The 14,761-nt window shown below is 40.9% G+C and overlaps 1 long non-coding RNA gene across 1 annotated transcript in view; it reads right to left on the bottom strand.

Annotated features, from left to right (window-relative positions):
• Positions 1–14,761, bottom strand: part of LOC115832414 — a 54,709-nt gene that overhangs the window by 11,052 nt on the left and 28,896 nt on the right. Inside the window, exon 3 of the long non-coding RNA XR_004027908.1 lies at positions 3,434–3,643. This is a non-coding gene — a long non-coding RNA (uncharacterized LOC115832414). The remainder of the gene's footprint in view (positions 1–3,433; positions 3,644–14,761) is intronic.

Raw genomic sequence — 14,761 nt, 5'->3', positions numbered from 1 at the left:
TGCTTGTAAATGTGACAACCTTGAGATCATATAGATGGCCCAATTCCTGGGCTGGGGTGGTTACATCCACTGCATAATGGCCTTGTCCACTTTGTGCTAAGTGGGAGAAACTAGGATGGAAAGGCCAGTTCTCTATTGGAAACTGCATCCAGATTGGAGGCCCATTCTAAGTTTCCCAGTGAAGAGGAATTGCAATTGAGTTTCTGCCTGTGTCATTCCAGGGCATGCTAACATTTGCTATAGGTTTACATTTAACCTTAAATTTGTATTTTTTTTTCTTTTGTTGCAGATTGGTTTTCAGTGAACTGAATACTAAAAAGATATTATAGAGAGAAACAACCCGCCTAGCTGTTTCTTCCCAAAATGGATGTGATGATGAGCGAACGCTTTCATTTACATAAACAATCAGTTGAAAGGCCCTCACTGAATGTGAGCATTCATATTTGATGACATCCTGATTATAACCATAAATAACAATATTTTCATTGTTGGGTAATAAACATCATTACCCAGTGTGTTTTAGGTGAGTGGGCACTTAACGGGGTAAGAAGGAGATGATCAGGAAGATTAAGGTGAGAGCTCAGTAAGATGAGAAGAGATAACCTTGGAAATGTAAGGTGTGCAATAAACATCTTTGCCAAGGGCCCGTTTGTCAATACAATTAGGTTTTTTGACTCATACCAGATAACGTGTGCAAATAAAATGTATCACCGCAAAAAATCTTTTAATCACCCTGCAAGCATGTGTCAAAGGACAAAATGTGCCAGGTTCTGCCCATGGTGAGCTCATGGTCTGGCGAGATGACCAGAGCACTCATAGACAAGCCATGACAGTGCAGTGTGAAAAAAGTGTCAGATCAAAGAAAACAAGTTTCTGTGGGTCTCTTTCTGTGCAGATTTTCTACGATCCTATGATTCTGATTTCATTGTTTTGTTCTTTTGCTTTGTTTTGTCTTTGATTGCTTATTTTTAAATTTCCATTTCTGTAGTTTTAAATTATTGTATTCATGTAGGATATACCTCCATAAAGCTCATTAACCTTCAGCGCACAGGTTGATGAATTTTTATATATAAGCACACTTATGTGACCACTACCTAGATCAAGACACAGGATATTCAGTACCCCAAATGTGGACACTTTATTTTATTTATTTATTTTTGTGAGACAGAATCTCACTCTGTCATCCAGGCTGGCGTGCAGTGGCGCCATCTCAGCTCACTGCAAGCTCCGCCTCCCAGGTTCACGCTGTTCTCCTGCCTCAGCCTCCCGAGTAGCTGGGAGTACAGGCACCTGCCACCACACCTGGCTAATTTTTTTGTACTTTTAGTAGAGATGGCGGTTTCACAGTGTTAGCCAGGATGGTCTCCAACTCCTGACCTTGTGATCCGCCTGCCTTGGCTTCCCAAAGTGCTGGGATTACAGGTGTGAGCCACCATGCCAGTGAATTGTTTTAAACCTCAAAGCAGTGTACTTTATAAATAAACAAAGGAAAATAAAATTACAGAGACCAAACGAAAAATGAATTCTAAAAAGATTATGAGCCAGGCGTGGTGGCACACACCTATAGTTCCAGCTACTCGGGAGGCTGAGGCAGGAAAATCCTTGATCCCAGGAGTTTGAGGCTGCAGGGAGCTATGATCACTCTGCTGCATTCCAGCCTGGGTGACAGGGTGACACTCTGTGTCAAAATAAAATAAAATAAAATAATAAGATTATGAAAGAGGCAGTGGTCATGAGCACAGGCATTAGCACAGAGACAAATCCAAAACCTGGAGCTGGCATCCACAACCTGTGAGTCCATAGGAAAAGCATCTCATCTCTTTGAGATTCGGTTTCCCCAACTGCAAATCACCAATGACAATACCAAATTGGGAGGATAAGAACTGTGAGATCGATAGGGAGAGTTGTGCAGGTAACTGTAGTAGGACAGGTAGAAGCCCCCCATGATGTGGCCCACAATGAGAGGTCAGGAAATATTTGCTAGTCCTATGATGAGAAGACAGCAACAATGCAGAGATTCCACTTTGCAGCAGGTCAGTAGTTTGTATGGCCTCTAAGTTATGGATTTACTTGTTCAAAGGAAATGCCATTCATAAGGGAAGAAGAACATGTCATTGATGAGTGATCATTCATTGTGGAGTTCAGGGTAACTGTTTTCCAAATTTTAAAAAAAAGTGATTACGTTGAGACTAAGAAATCTGGGGTTCATCTGTCTTTACATTTTTTGTTCCATGATTTTCTCAGTGTTCCTTGTCACCTGGTCTTTGTTATTTTCTGGGAAGAATGGACCTTGACCTCAATCGTTGGACAAGAGCTATGAGATTTCAATCAGTTTTAATGCAAGGATAAGTGCTTCTGGACTCTGGGGATTTTCTCTTTGCCACTTTGGATCCCATAATGAATAATCCCCATGTGATGGTTAATCTTATGTGTCAACTTAGCTGGCTCAAGGTGCCCAGATATTTGGTCGAATATTATTCTGATGTTTCTGTGAGGGTGTTTTTGGAGGAGATTAACATTTAAGTTGGTGGACTTTGATTAAGACTGCCTTCTCTAGTGTAGGTTGGCCTCATCCAATCAGTTGAGGGCCTGAATGAGTAAGAAGGAATTCTATGTAATACCCGAAATCAGCCTTTAGTCTGGAACTATGCATCTGCTCATCTCTGGGTCCCCAGCCTAACAGCCCACCGTGCAAATTTTGGACTGATCAAGACTTCACAATCACACCAGCCAATTCCTTCAAACAAATCTCTCTCTATGTGTGCACACACAACCTAATTGTTCAGTTTCTCTGGAGAATCCTGACCCATATATCCCGCAGAAAGAAAGAGAGTCCAATTTCAGTGGCGTTCATGATACCAGGTACTCAGCAATCTCTTTAAGAGAAAATAACAGTTTCCAAAGTCCTGGAAGCCTGCAGTGGAACTCTGGTATGTGCACTTCCTAATGTTTTGAGAATGGTATGGTTTGGCTCTGTGTCCCCACCCAAATCGCATCTCAAATTGTAATCCCCACGTGTCAAAGGAGGGTGAGGGTGATTGGATCATGGGGGCAGTTTTCCCCAAGCTGTTCTTGTGATACTGAGTGAATTCTCATGAGATCTGATGGTTTTATAAGTGTTGGCAGTTTCTCCTTACTCTCTCTTTTTCCTGCTGCCTTGTGAAGAAGAAAGTACTTGCTTCTCCTTCACTTCTGCCATGATTGTAAGTTTTCTGAGGCCTCCCCGGCCATGTAAAACTGTGAGTCAATTAAATCTCCTTTCTTTATAAAATACCCAATCTCGGGTATTTCTTTATAGCGGTGTGAAAATCGACTAATACAGACAGCATAAGTGTCTAAGCCTCTCTGAGCCTTGCTTTTCTCATTGTTATGGGGAGGTAGTGGAATATGTGCTCCAGGTTACTTGGGAGAGTTAAATGATGTGTTATATTACCTCCTGGTCCATGGTAAACACTTCTCAAATGTTGACTTCTCCTTCTTCATTCTGAAAGCAGACCACTGGGAGAAAAGCTCTGTGGTGTTTTTTCTCCTTTGCAAACTCCAGTACATTCTCTCTGATAAATCAGGACCACAAAGAGAGAGTTGATGGGAGAGATGAATGAAGCGCCAGTTCTTGCCTCTTCTTTTAATTCAAGTTTTATCTCTATGGATAAGCATCATCAGACATTGGTCAAACATTTTATGGTTTAGAAAGGAATTATAATTCAGAGAAAGAAAATTAAATTACATAAAAGGAAAGAAGTAGTTACAAAATAAGTTCTCTGGTTCTATGTATCTTTTTATTTTGTACACTAATTTTTGGATATGTCTGTTAATCAGCATTTAGCTGTTTTACAACTGGTGCAATTATTTTGTCAAAGATCATAGGGGTTTTTTTGTAGTTTTTTTAATTAATCTTTGAAAATAAAGTTAATTTACAGTTTATTAACTTAGATTACTAGAAATCACTCCCATGGGCTTTTCAACTGCAACAAGACCTCAGAAAAGTGAGTTTTTAAGACTAATCTGTAAGACTTAAAAACATTAATAGCTATCATTGAACCAGCAGGAGAAAAAATAGACTGTCTATTCTCTCCCTTTGCATTCAGAACCAAGGTTTTGTATTTTCCCCATAAACAGCCAGAATCTGATTTTCCTGTTCTTTTTTCCAGCAAAACAAATGGCTATTTTCCATGATGACGATAATCATATAGCACCTAAGGGCTTAAAAACACATTCACTCTCAGGCTGTCTAGGAACGTGCTCTTAGCTCACTCCTGAGAAGAAAGGAGTTTTATTGACAAACTTTTTTCAGTTGAATGAATTGAAGCTCATGGAGGTGGGCTGGCTTAATCAAGCTCAGGTGGCTACAAGTGGTTGAGGCAGGTCTGAAAACTGAGGAAGGAACCAAGCCTGTGCACTTTCCTGTGATTAAAAAGAAGGTGTCTAAATTATACACATTGAACAACCAAATTGAACACTAGCCCTGTCCCAATACCTAGGTCCCCTCTCTTCGCAGTCCTCCCCATCTTTAAAGTCCCAGGAAGGTATGCCCAGATCTTGAGAATTGACTAGGTCATTCCAAGCCTCAGTCCAAAGTGACCAGTTGAGTGTTTCCAAAGGGCCACGGTGCAAGAAAGCAGAGTGGGCATCTCCTATTTGAAATTCAGGTCCTTCCCCTGACATGCATTAACCGCGTGATCTTGTCCAAATTGCTACTTCTTTTTGACCCTAATTTTCTCCTCTGTAGACAGGAAGAACAATATCCACCTAGTAGCGTAAGTATTAAGTAAAACAATGTGTGCAAATGTGTGAGGATCAGAGTTAAGCATATAATAGATGCTTAATAAGTGCTATCCCAATTTCTCCCTTCTCTGGAAAGAGTTCACTTTGCTTGAATACCTTGACATTGATAGGCATGTATGGAAAATGTGAGGTCTGGTAAAGCAGAGATTGCAGGAGATCAGCAAACCTGACTCTCCTTCTTCCTGAGAACACAGGAGACCACATTAACTGGCCTCCTTTGCAGTTAGGCGTTGCTGTGTGTCTCTGAACATGATGAAGAAAATGATGGTGAATTTAAAAGAACAGTTCTTTTCCTTCAGGAACACACATTCAGAATGAACTTCAGCAAGCAATAAACTTCAGATCTGGCCAATCATTGATAGTTGGGAGTTTATCTGTTATAGTGGCTAGTGTTACCTTATCCAGTACTTCCCCATGCAACGTGGTTCATTCACTTAGAAATAGCTCACACATTTAGATGCACAGTAACGTGTGCACATACACAGACACACACACACACACACACACACCAGAAATTTAACATTTTTGTGGATACAGTGAATGTTTTATGGAATTTTAAAAATTCTTGATAGTATCAAGAATTAAAAAATGTATGCTTGGAGAGACCTTCAGAGGCCAATTGAGAATTTCCCTTTTATAGCCGTCTTGCAGTTGACCACCCACTGCTTGAACCTCTCCTCTGATATGGTGCCCACTGTCTCCCATGAAAATTCCTGGCCAAGACAGCTCTAAGTGTTACAGTGTGGGCTTCATGTCAAGATTAGAGCTGCCTTCTCTAATGCCTAGCCATTCACCAGGGCTCCACCCTCTGAGAACCAACAGCCTGCTTATTTTCCTATAGAAAATCCCCTTAAATAATTGAAAATATAGCCAGTTCCTCCATAACCTTTGGTTTGAAAGTGCACATTTGTTTAATGTGATCGATGTCATAAGGAACAATGTGACATTACAAAACTACACCTAGCTAGATGAAGCCACATAGAAATGTGAGACAACTTACCCTCCCATCTCAGGTCACCCTTCCTCCATTGCTTCACAATAACTCACAAGCCTCCCCACTTCCCAGGCCCCCTTCCACAAGCAAGCTTCAGGCCTTTCTCAAAGTTAGTGTTGCATTTATTGTAGCATGCATATATTTATTAACTACTTAACTGGTGCAAAACGGCAGTATCTGTTCTATTAGGTCATATATTTTTAAAAATGTATCCCTGATGAAGTTTTTGAATGTTGTGTCCTAGCCTAATTTCCTCTCTAATCCCTGGGATTGCGAGTGATTTTTAGGAACACAGATGTCACAGTGTGGCAGAACTGACTGTAGAACTTGCCTCTTCCTTTGGCTTGTTGATGAGATAGGGGAGTATTTGTCATTAAGGTACGTCTTCACATTCTCTCAATAGAAAAGAACCTTGCACCAGGCTTGGCCTGGTGCTGGAAACTCAAGGATGACTAAACACAAGTAGTTCTTGTGTTTCCAGAGCTTACAGATTATAGTCCTCCCGACCTTTCAATTCTCCTAGGAAGAAGAACAAATAGACAAACAAAGGAGGATGACAATGAAATGGTGTAATTTCTGGCTCAGCTAATCCAACCACTGAAAACAGAGAAAAAGGAGTGAATTCATGTTGGTGGGTCACTTGTACCAGGGCCTATGCCAGGTGTTTATATAACCATTAAGTCCATTCAGCCCAGCTACAAGCCCTGGGGTGAGCTTTACATCTTCCATTTTGGAAGTGAGGGACTGGGGAGTTTTAGCATCTTCTGAAGACCTAGGGCTCAAATCCCATTGAGCTCTGACACTAATTCTTATGTATTTTCCAATATGTCATGATTTTCCCCAGTGTGCTTTCTGCCTTATCCAATGTCTACTCTGCTGAATTAAGGACCAGATATGTTTTTGATGCTGATGATTCTTTGCATGGTGTTCACATATTAGCCAGGAAAGTGGGAGTTGGAACTACCAAATAAAAGTAGGCAGGATTTGCCTGACCAGGGAGGGCAAAAGACAAATACAAGTATGTAGATTATTAACAGATATTATTTGACTTCAAGCCCAATTCAGAACTAATAAAGTTTGCATAATTCATGCAATCATAAAATGAAACATTTTGTAAAATTGCATCACATATAGAAGAGATGACCTATCATCTAGTATCTATGAAGTGCAAGGGTGATATCAAAGCTATATTTCAAGGGGCCTTTGGGAGATCATTTGGGGCCAGAAATGGCCAATATAGTGGAGTTGTGGCCCTTTGGTGCCAGCATGGAAACTAAAAGCTGGAACTGCAGCCAGGAATGCAGTAAAAAGAGACTATGCATCCTGTTTCTACGACTTATATTCATCACGGCAGACAACCAGGTAATTCAATTATCTTTGGCCTTGGAAGTCTGTGTCATGTGGTTTATGTGCCTTTCTCTATCAGTCCCTGTTGTTCCTTCAGACCTGAGGGTGGTGGCCTTTGGCTGGATGGAGGAGGGAGGGCACTGGTGTGTACATGGACAGGAGGCTAAGAAGAAGAATCTGTGTTATTTACTCTGAAAGTGATGACAATGATCTCGTGGTCCAGAATGCATTGTCCCTTGGAGCCCCCAGTAAGAATAACATAATTCACTTTTATAGCATCACATTTTATACAAGCTCTTTTGCTGGTGAAGAAAAATGTCTCATCTGACATGATTTCAGGGGAAATCTCCTTGTGTTCTTTCTCTCCCTTGCCCCTAATATTCTTGTGCCCATCTATAAGAGCACATAAAATGTGTGGCATGCAGGATGGTAATGAGATGGCAGACTTTTTCTAACATCAGAATTTCAATAAGGATGAAATTTGCCTCCAAAAGAGGACAGTGATCTTTTCACAAACACTGTCCTTTGTCCTGAGGCACACAAAATCCCCAAATCCCTAAAATATTTCATCTGAAGATAAGATAATTTTGCTCTAGCTTAGGCTGAAAAAGAAAGAAGGGGGAAAAGCCATCTATCAGATGCAGCCAGAAAAGTCCTGTTGCTTAGGGAGAAGGTAAATTAAAGGCTCCTATCTTATCTGTATTTCAATTAAAATCTTATTTTTGGTCCCCGGCAGTGCAACCCGTTGAAGTCTTTCCAAGTAAAAAAAAAAAATGCCATTTCAGTATGTGGACGTTAAAGAAATCTTTAATGGGTATGTTCTACATGTGATATGGGCTACTTTTCATGTGGGGGAGAAATGACATGAACAATATTTTGAAAGAGATATGAAATTTACAAAAGTCAGAAGGGCAATGGATGCATTACCCTGGTGAATTCTTTCTCACAGGGTCTTTTTACTCACTGAACCCCATTTGAGTATCTGCTAACTCACCCCCAATACTTAAGAAATTATAGCTAAGAGGTTGGGGGAGGAGATCCAGGAAAGGGGAGTTAGGAACTGTCTGAATATCTCGTTATCAAAATCCTTTGAGGCACTGAGTTCAGGACTGGGTTTATCACAACAAAGCAGGCAAAAAGAAAGAAGCCAGTATTCAGATTAGAGACTGCTACCCATGCGAGTAACTCTTATTGAAACAGCTTAGTAGAACCCAATGAATAAGACCTAGTGCTTCATGCCAAATTATAGACTAAATCAGGAATCAAGTAATAAATAGACCAATCAACCAATCAATCAATACAATTAAATGCAAAAAAATACATAAACTAGGTTCCAAAGTAAAAATAAGGCAATTGTAAAAAGTGAGTTTTATGTCAGCCATCAAGGAAACACTAATGAGGAATTTGTATGTCCACAGCATTGTGCTGTATAATCCTTGGGGGGTAAGGATGGAGATGTGATAAAGGAGTGATATAGCTTGGCTCTGTGTTCCCACCCAAATCGCATCTTGAATTGTAATTCCCACATGTCTAGGGAGGGACCTGGTGGGAGGTGATTGGATCATGGGGGCAGATTTCCCCCTTGCTGTTCTTGTGATAGCGAGCGAGTTCTCATGAGATCTGGTGGTTGATAAATGTCTTGTGCATCCCCTGCCCTCATTCTCTCCCCTGCCGCCATGTAAGAAGTGCCTTGCTACCCCTTCACCTTCTGCCATGATTGTAAGTTTCCTGAGGCCTCCCAAACCATGTGGAACTGTCAGTCAATTAAGCCTCTTTTCTTTATAAATTACCCAGTCTCAGGTATTTATTTATAGCAGTATGAAAACAAACTAATATAAAGAGTATGTTCCAGAGTGAAGGGAGGAGGTGTAGGTTCTATTGCTAGCTTTGCTACAAATGACCAAGACAAAGGTCAGTAAACTTTTTCTGTGAAGGACTAGATAGTAAATATTTCAGGCTTTGCAGACCATGTGGTGCCTGTTGCAACTACTCGAGTCTGCTGCTGTAGTACGAAAGCCACCGTGGACAATATGTAAATGAATGGACATGACTACATTCCAATAAAATTTTCTTTGTGGACATTGAGATTTGAATTTTTTACATGTCAGAAAATATTATTCGTTTTTTTCAATCATTAAAACATATAAAAACCACTCAACTCACAGATGATACAAAGAGAGACAGTGGCCAGATTTAGCCTCTTGGTGATAGATCAGCCAAGCACTGATCAAGACGATACCTCAACACCACCATAAGGTGGTCAGGTTCACTACTGAAGAAGTGATGTAGATAGTGCAAGGTGTGAATTGTGAGAGCACCTTCAGTATTGGCGTTCCAAGAGAAAGCATCTGCAGGACTACTGTTGGGACAATTAGGCTGCATGAGGGAGGAGAGAGGCTGTGGCTCATTTGTTAGGTAGAAACGTTATCAGAGGGAGTGATGGGCTAACAATAATAACGTAGTATGTTATCTTACTGAGCCAACATTTACTGAGCACTTACCTAAAGCCAGGCACCGTTCTATACATCCTTCCAATTCTTTAAGCTTTACATCAATGGAAAGAGATAGGTGTTTTTTCTACCACCACAATGCAAATGGGGAAACTGAGGCCAGAAGAGTAAACCAACTTGTCAGAGGGCACAGAGCTGATAAGCGATAGATACAGAAAACACTAGAGCTGGGAATTTGGAAAGTGCCATGTAGAAGTACAGACCCGGAACTCAGGGGTCAAATTATCTGAGCTCCTATCGGGCCTTCATCCCTTGCCAGCTCCAGGAACCAGCTTCCTAAACTCTGAGCCTCACGTTCCTCCTCTGTGAGACAGAACAATCATTGAATCTACTTTCTAATGTGACATTGAGAAATAATTAAACTTATGGCTCATAACTAGTGACCAATAAATATTGGCTAATACTACCATTAGCTATAGATTGTCCTAAGCCTTTTCAAACACATTTGAATGTGGAGCTATTGGTACAGTATATTCTTTGCTTCAAAATTCCCTCAGTCTGACTTTGATTCCTCTGAATCTGTTCTTTGTATCAGGATTTGGCAAATGAGGCCATAGTCCCTCCATTTATAAATTCATAAATATTATGATATTGTAAACAGCAGGGAAAAGTCCTGAGGACGTTTTTAGACAGCCCCGGGAAAAGCCCCAGGAGCGCGCATGTTGTCCCAGACTCTGTTGGGTCTGGAAACATAAGCAACAACAGCACTGCTTATTGAATGCAGACTCGATGGGCTCCTAGGGACCTGGAGGCGAATCTCACCTGACCCCTGCCTTCGAGGAGGGCGACATGCAAATCACTTCCACCAGCATTCTGGGTGCGTGCGCAGCCAGTCCCTCGGGTGTCTCATCCTGAGGAAGACCCATATGATCAGCTCAGAAGACTCCGTGTTGCTTTATGAACATCCCTAATTATTTTAGACAATGGGATTCTCAAGTTTTGAGGATTTTGTTTTCTTTCCTATAGTTCTTGATTTTAAAATCAAGATCAGATCCTACCATCGCATATTCCAAGTGCTCCCATCCTAATAATTTCTGGAGATTTCATGATCTTGAGAACAAGTTCAAATCTCAAAGTGTTTTTTTTCCCCTGACATTCAGGATCTTTCAAACACTCATTCTTCTATTTATACAACAGAAATTTATCAGTTTTTATTTCTATCTTTCAATAATTTTACAAAGCACAGAATCTAGCATCTCTGAAATTGGGATGTACCTTAAAATCAATGGCATACTTCCAGGACACATTCTAGACACTGTATGCAAGGAGCACTGAGGACACAGTGGACACAGCGGACACAGCCTGCATGCATGTGTACATCAGAGGACCTACACTGCAACTTGCAGATTCTCAGAGATAATGGTAACCTGGACATAATGGTAACCAAGATTTAAGGGCACAGCATGTTTTTTTTTAACCCCCCAGACTCAAACAGTTGTGGGAAGTGGTGAACTAGTTGGGTTTATCAACATTCCCAAATAGGAGTCAAAAATAGGCCTGCTGTCCATAATTGCAAAGCCAACTTAATTGTCTGGCTTCAATAACCTTTGTTCTTTTGTGCATTCTTTTAAGCAACACTGCATCATCATCATTCTTGATGGCAGGAAAATCAAACACTCTGTGGAACAAACACAGACACCAACTGCAAAAGTGACTCAAGAAAGTTGCAATCTGTGAACAAGTTTTAAGACTATTAAGACAGTACCTTCCTTTTTATCACAAGAATTATATATAATGAAACTCTACTTCTACTTCTACTCAAATCTAAGGGATTTCCTTTGTAAGTGTAAAATACAATTTCTAAATAATAAGGAAGAATTGTGCTGTGGTTTTATTATCAATGTTCTTTTTTTCTTACTTTTTTATTGGTAGCACTGAAGATATTGTTTCATCTTGCAATTGATGATATCTTAGATTCAATAAAATATGGTTGTGTGCTAATCACAGACCATACTGGGATCAGAGACACTGAAGAACAGAGATAGTTCTTGCTGTAAGGACTCAGAATCTGCTAAAATGATATCAGCCGCCAGGTCCTCTAGGTATGATTTCCTTGGACTATCCCTTCCGTATTGATGCACATTTACTTATCCTTCAAGACCCAGGTTAAATAACATCTCCAAAGAGATATTTTCCCAGATAGTGCATCATCTCTCATTCTCTGCAGAAATAACAACTTCTTCCTTGGCACCTCTATGTTTTTATTATAGTCAGGGGCACTGGAGCCAGGCACCTTGGTTTAAATCCTGGCACATCCTTTTGCTACTTTTGTGGCCTTAGGCAAGATAATTAGGTACACTGAACCTCAGTATCTTCATCTATATTGTGGATCTATATCTCATTCTCATCTCAGATAGCTATTTTGAGGATTAAATACATTAATATGGGTAAGGCACTTAGAAGAGTATCTAGCATAAAGTAAGCAGATTTGGCCATTATCATGCCATAGTGTCAGCCTTGATCCCACTGAAATTTGGTTCGTTGTGATGTGGGTCTGCATGTAAGCTCCTGGAGGCTGAAATGATGCCTGCTGTCAGTTTCATTTCTTTCTCTGCAAGAGAGTACAGCATTTGGCTCAGAGGACAGAGTCGTTCGTTAAGCCCATCCACAAATATTTGCTAAACACCTAGTATGCATTAGCCATTGTTCTAAGCTCTAATAATAAAGCTCTTAAAAGTATCTGTGGAATGAATGAGCTAATAGTTATTCGCTTTACAAATAGTGGTGTGATAGCCAGAAAACAGACCAAGCACTTGGGATGCATGAACTCTGCATGTGATCTCTGTCATGTTTTGTGTATTTTGCATAATGTTTATTTGTTTAAACTAATAAATACTTTCCTAAAATTACAACCACCGCACCTGATAGCATGGTCTTCTAGACTGCTGTCTGGTTCAACTTAACTCCCCTAAGGGGCTGTCTCTGACTCATCAGGGATCATGCCTCTTCGTAATGTTAAAAGTCTCCACATGCAGTCTGCGGGAGTTAGATTCCAAATGTTTCAACCTCAGCTGTTCACTACTCTCCCTCTGCTCTCCAAGTTGTCTCAGCTATGAACCTTGTCTCCAGCCTATACTCTTTCTCAATACTTCCAAGCTGACATAGGCTCAATTTCTTTTTTGGTTGTGTTTTTATTTCTCTATCTCAGCCCTTCTTCCTTGCTATAAACCAAATGTTTGTGTTCCTGCAAGTTCATATATTGAAATCCTAACCCCCAATGAGAGAATATTTGGAGATAAGGGGACCTTTGGGAGGAGATTAAGTCATGAGGGCAGATCCTTCAAGAATGAGGTTATCAAAGGGGCCTCAGAGAACTTGTATGCCCAATTTGCCATGTGAGGATACAGTGAGAAGACGGCCATCTATGAACCAGGAAACAGGCCCCCATCGGACATTGAAAGTGCCAGTACTTTGACCTTGAACTTCTCAGGCTGCAGAACTGTGAGGAATAGATTGCTGTCCATTATAGACCTCCGGTTATAGACCTCCCAGTCTATGGTATTCTGTTATAGCAGCCTGAATGGACTAAGACAATCCCGAGCATAACTTTCTAGATAACATTTGCCTTCCCTCACAGGCAACCTCCCCAGTTTCTCCTCACCTGACAGCAGCTACAGAAAGGTGATGTGTAGCTGCAGGTGCTGCTCACCTAATGTTTCCTGGTCTCCAACTTCTGGACACAGGGTAAGTCTGTTTCAGGAGCTCTGTAACAGCTTTGGCCAATGTGCTGTGAACTAAGGAAATATGGCTCACTTCCAGGTAAAGCACTTGTTTGCATGTGAAGACCCTTCGGTTCTCTGTAGCCTTCTGACCTGGCAATAAGAATAGTCATCAGGCTTGAGTTTTGGAGTGAGAAGTCAAGGAATAGAACCCCGTTGGCCTCATGATGGACTTGGGGCATGAGAAAGGAATAATGATCAGATACTATTAGTGATTAATATCTGGGAGTTTCCTAATACCGCTGCAGAATGGATACAATTATCCAGACTGCTAAAGGGCCAACAACATTTTCTACATCCTTAAGCTCTATTTCCTTTTGGTTCATTATAATGACACATTAACTGTTCATGTACTGTGGATGAAATCCATGTGACATTTTTGGTAAAACCTCAGCCAAACGTTTTCAGGTCTCTCTATGTGTATCCTATGGAAGATGGCCTGTGTTGCCAAGTTGTATGCTGATGAACCAGTACTGGCATTTATTACAATTGAAAAGTAGCAGATGGCTGTCTAATAAAACTTCTATTGTTTAGTGAACAGGGCTGGAATTAGGTAATGGTGGCAGGCACATTATAAGCAATTGTGCTTGATGCAGGGTTCCCTTAGATTCATTCATGGTGTGGAGTCATTTCCAAATGCCAGTCTCCACTCTGTGTGCAGTACCAGCATCTAATATTTCTAAACATATTTTGGCTCAGTGACACTTTAATGGTATACAATAACACTTGGCTTCCCTCTTAGAAAAATGGGTACTCTCATTTATCTAAACATTGGGGCTTTACCTTTAACCATTTCCATTTAAATGCAAATTTCAATCATGTCCACCTTTCTGTGTTCCAACATGAGCATACAGAAATGATAGCAGCTTGAATCCAAATTTCTAGAGGCTGGGAGCTGCTTCCTACGGGAGTCCTAGACAAGTTTAAATGGTTATTTTTTGTGTGGCTTCATGTTGCTGAGATTAGTCTCTAAGAGAATATTTTGCCTTTATTGGCAGGAGCGGCTAAGTCAGAAGAAGGAAGGACGGCTTTCAGAGCAGGGGACAGAACAGGGATGGATGTCCCAGAAGTGAGTAACACCTTAATGGACCCTGGCTTATATTCTTAGACATGGACCCACAAAGACAGAATTCAGGGCCCAGGGGATCCTAAAGGGCTTTGATGTACAATGACTGCACTGAGTTTTCCTTCCTGAGGGCCGTCTTAGTTTCTCGGCATATAACCTCTGTCATCGTCATCAAGTCCTGAGTTAACGAGTTCATGCTCCCTGGCCTGATCCATCCTACCTTATCTATAGACAGGATTTTGGGGTCCAGGTCAGGCTAGACCAGGATAACAGCCTTGATAACAGTAGGGGAAGGAGGGGCCTGCACAACCTTGGAAGGCACTGGATGGGAAGCGGTTTA

Source organism: Nomascus leucogenys, chromosome 22a (assembly GCF_006542625.1).
Source record: "Nomascus leucogenys isolate Asia chromosome 22a, Asia_NLE_v1, whole genome shotgun sequence".
NCBI lineage: Eukaryota > Metazoa > Chordata > Mammalia > Primates > Hylobatidae > Nomascus > Nomascus leucogenys.
The sequence above is the reverse complement of the archived record's forward strand: the minus strand, read 5'-3'. Positions and strand labels throughout refer to the sequence as shown.